The following is a 7,352-nucleotide window of genomic DNA, read 5'->3' as shown; positions in this document are numbered from 1 at the left end:
GCTTGTTCTCCCTCCACTCCTGGTTTGTTCCACCTCCCCTCAGGTATTGAGGCAGATGGAGCAAATCCCACAGCTTGGGCATGCGTGCCTAACAATCACTGTATAACCCAGGCACCGTACCCAGGTAGGCCAGGGGTGGATCTGAACTCCGCCCCTCAGAGCCCTACCTGGAAGGCAGGACAGCACAGATTCACACAATACCCTCTGGCCTTTGAGCTACATGAGTCACGTTACTGGGGCAACAGTGGCAGAGGGAAGGAAATAGAATTGTAAAACATAAACCACAGCCCAGCTGACAGGGAGAGGAGAGGAGAGCGGAGCGCGGAGCCAAAGCAGCAGGGAAGCACAGCCCGGCTGGAGCCCCGCCAAGATGGTCTGAGTAATTATCAACGGTAAGGAAACCTCTTTGGTTCAGGCAAAATAGAGCAGAGGGGGGTGGTTGGTTTGTAAGTACAGGTGTGCCCCTTTCTCGAATTGGTGCCCCCGTTTGCAGGGCGAAGCACGATGGACGAATTCTTTGTAATGCAGTTGGAAGTGCTAGGCCTTTGCTAGCAGTCTGTCCTTGCATGGGTGTTGTCTTCATTACTGCAGGGGAGGCTGTTCCCCACTGCGTATCCCAGCCCTGGATACAGAAGGGTCTAGACCTCTGTGGTATCTGCTGTGTCACACAGCAAGGGGAGGTGAAGTTCTATCCGATAGGACTCCACAACTTTCCTTTCCCACAATAGGCTTTGTCGGGCTGGGGCGTGGGGGGTGTGTGTTAGGTCTGACCTCATCCACATGGGTGCAAAACAAGCATAGCTCCACTGAGTGTCTTTAGGGCGGATTGTGGACTCACACCACTGTGAATCGGGGTAATTCTGCTAGAATGACACAGGAAAAACCTGGAGCTTGTAAGCAAGCAGCCAGGCACATTTCATTCTGTTGTTACTTTACTTCTGTGTGATTTGGCCAAGCTCTTGCTCTGTTCAGGCTTTTTATCCAACTCCGACAGGAGCTGGACTTGTATTAGCAGAGCACGCATGGTGGCAGGTGCTGTAACACAGAGAGCAAAAGGAAAGTCCTTGCTCCAAACTTTCACCCTGGAGCTATCTTCTTATTGCAGTCTGGACATTTTGCTGACCGCTTGTTCTAGCTCCCCTAACTCTCCCTATGCCCGCTGGTCAGGACTGGGCTGAGACCGACTAACGGTGACTCGCTGGGTCACTAGCTCAGGTAGGATCAGAGGGAGGTGATTTGTTCCTGTGAATGCCACTTCCCTCTTGGTGCCTTGTGCAGCTTCTTTGCCCTCCCCCAATATTTGCCCCTTAGTTTGAGGAATACAAGCCCATGATCTCCTTTCTCTCTGCAGCCTGCAGGTATGTGGCAGCGAAGATTAGAAGCCTGTGTGGCCAGAGAAATGAGGAGCCCCTTGAGACCCACCCCGCTGACCACAGCCAGAACCAAAGTACGTAACAGTCTTGCTGGTGTGGAGCCGGGGAGAAGAGAAGGGCAGCAAACATATCGGCTTAGAAAGGTGGCGTAGTGCAGTGGTCTCTGCTCTGCTACTAACTCACTGCATGGCCAGGGGCAAGTTACTGCACCTCTGCTGATGTCTGTAACATGCAGAGTCCACTGGGGGCTACTGTAAAATAACCCCCCCAATCTGACTCAAGGCTGGGTGTACCTTCACATTTGGGACTTCCAGGTGCTTCCATTCACTGTAGTGGAGACACAGTACATGTTGCATTTTTTTGTCATTCCCCCCTCCTTCCCACACAAACACACACACACACACACACACACACACACACACACACACACCAATCAAAGTAGCTTTGCCAGCTCTTAAAGTGGCCTATTAGCCTTCTGGAGAGCTAGAAGCTTTACAAGTAAGAGCTGTAGAATTGGGTCCTATTCAGAGTGCAGGTGTGGCTTAGCCCCTTACAGAGGAGACAAGCAAGTGGCAGGGGGTATGGAGGCCCAGAACTGGAACAGTAGGGCTACGTCTAGACTGGCATGATTTTCCACAAATGCTTTTAACGGAAAAGTTTTTCCATTAAAAGCATTTGCGGAAAAGAGCATCTAGATTGGCACGGACGCTTTTCCGCAATTTAAGCACTTATCACCCTCCAGTTCCCAGCTCTAGGACTCCTTAGGGGATTCCCTGTTAGATGCCAAGATGCTTCATCACACACCAGTGTCGGGCACATACGGATCCCTTCTTTTCTTACCAAATCACTCCCATCCACTGCATCAGTTAGAAGACGCTATTTAAATACACACAAGTCAGCATGACTTAGCAAATAGTTTACGTGTTACCCAAGAGGGCTGTGGTTCTCCCAGCTGCCTGAAATTCAGTACCTTGATACTAGCCGCTGAATCACCTGGGACACGCACTCCCCTTTATGATAAGCTCTTGGGGACACTACATATGACTATCACTTGACAGACTTGCACTTTTATTCCTGCAGTAGAATACACCCAGCCTGCCCCACTTCCTGCTACAATGAGGATAACTGAATTGCTGTCCTAACTCTGACTAAAAGGGGTTTAGCTTGAATTTGAAAATGTGCTGGCAATTGGATAGTAGAGTGAGGAGACTGAAGTTCCAAAGAAGGCTCCAGATCATTTGCTCGAGCTCTAAAAGAAGCAGTGAGGGGAGGGTTTATATGGTCAAAGGTAAGAGCCTGAGTCTCCTCTAGCTGACACTAGTGTGACTCCATCAGTCTCAGTGGAGTTTAACCCCGATTTGCTGTACTGTAAGTGAGCTCAGAACTGGGTCCAATGGCAAAAAGATCGTGTCAATATCAACCTGTATTGCTGTATGCAGCAGCAGGAGATATGGCTAGGGCTATTGATATCGGTAATGAGGTATGACTAAAAACCAAACCACTTAAAACAGGCTGACTACAAATGGGGAGGAGGGGGGAGGAATGCTGAGCTTATGGAGGCCGAGAATTGGAGTAGCAAGCATTTAACAGAATCAGAGAAGTTGCCTTGTCAGTCAAGTATTTAAACTTCCCCTTTAAGATATCAGACTCCTCTTCAGCTGGCGTAAACCATCATAGCTCTATTGGAATCAATGGAGCTCCATTAATTTACACCAATGCTTTATGACAGAGCAAGCTAGCTCCTTAGCAAGTACACATCAATAAAGCTGTCGTGACTTCAGGGGAGCTATGATGATTTACGCCAGCTAAGGATCTGGCCCAGAATATCAAAGGCTAGGTCAATACTAGACATTTTTGCTAGTGTGGCAACATTAGTTGGGAAGGAGTGACTCTTTTGTGGCTTTTCTATCTCAGCAAGAGTGTGTCTACACTGTACCCATAGCTCAAAATAAGCTACCCAATCTGAGCTATGCAAATAGCGAAGCTTATTTTGAGTCAGTTTCAAAATAGCTTATTTCTAAATTTGGTGCTGTCTCCACAACACTTATTTTGAAATAAACCGCTATTCCAAAATGTCCCTGGCTCCCTGCGGAATGAGGTTTACAGGGACGTCGGAATAGCAAGCCCATTGGATTTCGAAATAACGGGTGTGCTCAAACGATGCAGAATATCTATTCTGGGATACTCCCGGTATCCCAAAATAACGCTGCGTTGTAGATGTAGTCCAAATGAGACTCAGACAACCTAAGTCCCCATGTCAACAGAGATAGTTCCATGGAATAATTCTTTGGTGGATCTAGCTACCCCCTCTCAGGGAGGTAGGTTAACTAGAGTAATGAGAGAACACTTCCCATCACTGTACTAAGTGGCTACAGCAGCAATGCCTTGAAAGCCGCCGATGTGCCACTGTAGAATTTTAAGCGTAGACATAGCCTCAGATTTACCTGCTCTGTGCAGTTTTGAATGCAGCCCTTTTGTAAGCTGATCTTGAAGCTTTGTCCAGACAACTAAAAGCCTTTTAATGCCCTTAGCTGATTCCTCATTTTTTCTCTCTTGCACTTGCATTTTCAGATGTAAGTTCAGTGATATCAGAAGGCCCCCAAGTGACGGACCCTGTCAATAAGAACAAGATGCTTGGCTCTGAACGACCCTGCGGTCCCGAGGGTAGCTGATCTCTGCGCCCTTCCTAATTCTTCAAGGGCCTTGGCCTGCTGGTGTTTCTGTTCCACAGGGATCAGAAATGTGTGTTCTCCCCCAAATCCATCTTGCATTTGTACTCTATTCATTTGTATAACAGTATGAATTGGGCATATTAATCCCTTGCTAATAAGGATTTCCCAGCATGAAAGACTAATTAAAACCAAAACTCAGCACCAGCCATAATTGCTGGCTGCAAAACTCACTCAATGACACTTGGCCTGGGTTGCTTATTGTAGAATGCATATCCCTTCTCAATCTAAAAATGAACCACAGTCTTATGCAATTCATCTATGAGGTCAAATTCCGGTGTCACATACAGTGGGTGTAAATTCAGAGGAACTTCACTGAAGTTAACAGATTCTGATCCTCAGCTGGGTTGCATTGGCTTCCCCCCATTGACTGGAGCTATGCTGATTTGCACCAGCAGAGAATCAGGACCAGAGTAGATCTGGTGTAACAGAGAATAACATCTGGCCTTGCAGGCTAAAATTGGCTCTAACACTGTTATGAAGGAAAGAAACTCCATTGATTTCAATGAAGTTACTCTGGATTGACACTGGAGTAAGACAGAGCAGAATTTGGCCCATAGAGAGAAGACACTACCCTTACTGCCTGGTTGTCGAAGCGATGCCATGCAATGTGGTCCCAGGTCACTATATGGATGGACGGGTCTGGCCTTGGTGGTTTGATTCCCTTTCCTCTGGAAAGTTCTCCCTGTACTGTCACAGTGAGCAATGACGACAGTTTCACAAACTCCTCTATGTGGAGATGAACAAGTCTGAATCCTGCCTGTGCTACAAACACAGAATTTAACCAACAATAAAGACTAACATGAGCATGAAGGCAGGTGTGCTGCACATTTTATGGCTTTCTGGTGGTGTTCCATTTGCGAGCATGTATTCCTTTTGAGGATATAGTGAACTATTTCCTAGGTATATTACAGGGTTGGTGTAGAGGCCCCAGCCCAGATTAGGGCCCCATGGGGTCTTACTGTATGCGCAAACACATGGTAAGAAAAAGTGTCTGCTCCTGAATTGTTTACAGTGAGCCCTCGCTACTTCGCGGTTCGACCATCGCGGATTCACGACTTCGCGGACTTTTTTCATTACGTATGTATATATTATAAAAGAAATATATACATATTTTCCGGAAATTTCGAAAATAGCCGCGATATATGAAGACCCCAAATATTTCGTTAATTCCATTAATAATTAGTAATATCTGCTCTTACTGATGGTTCATTGCATTACATATGACATATAATTCAGTACAGAAAGAAATAAAAGTCTGAATATACATGTTAAATAAATACGTAAATATGGTGTCCCTACTTCGCGGATTTTCAGCTATCGCGGTCGGGTTTGGAACCTATCTACCGCGATAAACGAGGGTTCACTGTACTGCCTACATGGAAAGACAGACAGAGGATGGGAAGGGATTTAGCAGAACTGTGAGTGATTTTCTCTCAGTGCCCTGTGGGTACAAAGGGGCCATAACTAGGGTTGCCAGGTGTCTGGTATTGATCCAGACAGTCCGGTATTTTCACCACCTGTCCGGTAAAAAAATTCAGAAAATACCGGACACCTAAAATGTCCAGCATTTTCTGATTTTTTTCTCCAGCCAGGAGGTGAAAATACCGGACACCCGGCAACCCTAGCATCCAGGCCCAGCCCCGGACCTCTCTCCTCTCTCCCTTCCCCAGTCTCCCACCCCTGGACCCCATGCTTACCTGGTTCCACAGGGGAGCTAAGTTCTGGCTTGAACAAGAACACTAAATGACCACTGGCAAAAAGCCTAAAGACCAAAGGGAAGCAATGCCTTCCCTGGGTCTTAGTGCTCAACCACTTCCCTGTTCCTATCCCTATTCTAACGCTGCACTCACTCTGAAAGGGGCCATGCTGTTTTATTATTTATTTAATTAGCTTAATAAGTCTCTGAGTCCTTTTTTTTTTCCCCTCAACAACTTTGGTCTCCCCCCCCCCCTTTTTTTTCCCCCCTCAGCAGAATTTTTTCCCCAGTGTTTTTTTGTTTTTGTTTTTGCGGGGGGAGGCGTTCGGTATTTTTGGTTCAACCGTCTGGCAACCCTAGCCATAACAGGCCCTCTTGCCTCACGGGAGAGGGGGAGTTTATTACAAAAACAGAGCACAGATAATTCTTAAGAAAAAACCCCCAGACATAGTCCTGTGATCACTCCCTATGCTCCACCCCAGGGAAATAGTCTTTAAAATCTAGCTCACCAGCATAGCACATGCCATACTTCAGTGCCATCCACCACACCTGGGCTTTTCTTCTGTCCTTGCCTCTCCTTCTACTCAGACAACTTGCCAGCTGGAGTGCAGCCCCTTTCTTCCCCACAGGAACCCCGACCCCCCCCCCCCCCATTGGTCTCTCTCCTGGGCGATTATCCATCACTCCCCAGCTCTGTTAACCTCTCCTTCCAGACAGGCCTCTCACTCCCACTACTCCCCTGGTATCACCCCTCCAGCTTCAATTCGCTGGCTTTGGAGTCGCAGGAAAGTCCCTGTGCTGCTCTCCTGCCTTCAGCCTTCCCCAGCTTGGGGAGGGCAGCCATAAACCCCTCTGCAGATCTTTAGCCACCAACTGTCCCAAGAATCTCTAACACAGAGGTGGGGAAACTTTTTGGGTCAGAGGTCACTGACCCACAGAAAACCAGTCAGGGTTCACACACAATTGAGAAACCAACCCCCCCCCCCAAAAAAAACCCCACAAACCTCACTGACATGGCTCCTGACTGAGAAGGAGGCAGACATTCCCACATTCCCCTCACACACCAGAGCCTGGGGTAGGGGGCAGGCTAGTGGATTTTGTGTGCTCCAGTCCCTTGGGGGAACAGGGGAGAGGGCTGAAGCATCGGCCTGGGGTCCCCAGTGCTGGGGGATGGAGCCTCTGAGGCTAGATCCAGGTAAGCTAGGGGCCACATCTGTCCCCCAGGCCCTAGGTTCTCCACCCCTGATCTAACAGATTCCTTCGAGGACCTCCCACTGCCGTCCTGTCCTCTTAACCAGCCAAACTGGGAGCACACGTTCTGGCCCAAAGAAGCTGAACTTGCTTCCTTTAAAAGGGCCAGCCACCCCGGGATAGCTGTGCAGAGGGAAGAGGCTTGCCTGTGTCCGTTGCTGGCCCACTGTAAGCACCAAAATAACCCGAATCCCAGTCTAGTGCCCTATCCAGACAAGCAGGGGTAACATTGTCCATCTACAGAAGCTTCATGGGCTTCAAAAATTGATTGAACACATACAGTGAGATAACACAGCTACC

General features: G+C 48.1%; 1 long non-coding RNA gene across 1 annotated transcript; it reads left to right on the top strand.

Annotated features, from left to right (window-relative positions):
• The first annotated feature begins 233 nt into the window (after positions 1–233).
• On the top strand, positions 234–4,915 carry LOC102455202 (uncharacterized). Its single transcript, XR_332975.4, has 3 exons — positions 234–392; positions 1,352–1,447; positions 3,945–4,915. It is a non-coding gene; the product is annotated as an uncharacterized LOC102455202 (long non-coding RNA).
• The last annotated feature ends 2,437 nt before the right edge of the window (positions 4,916–7,352 follow it).

Source organism: Pelodiscus sinensis, chromosome 22 (assembly GCF_049634645.1).
Source record: "Pelodiscus sinensis isolate JC-2024 chromosome 22, ASM4963464v1, whole genome shotgun sequence".
Classification (NCBI taxonomy): Eukaryota; Metazoa; Chordata; order Testudines; family Trionychidae; genus Pelodiscus; species Pelodiscus sinensis.
The sequence above is the reverse complement of the archived record's forward strand: the minus strand, read 5'-3'. Positions and strand labels throughout refer to the sequence as shown.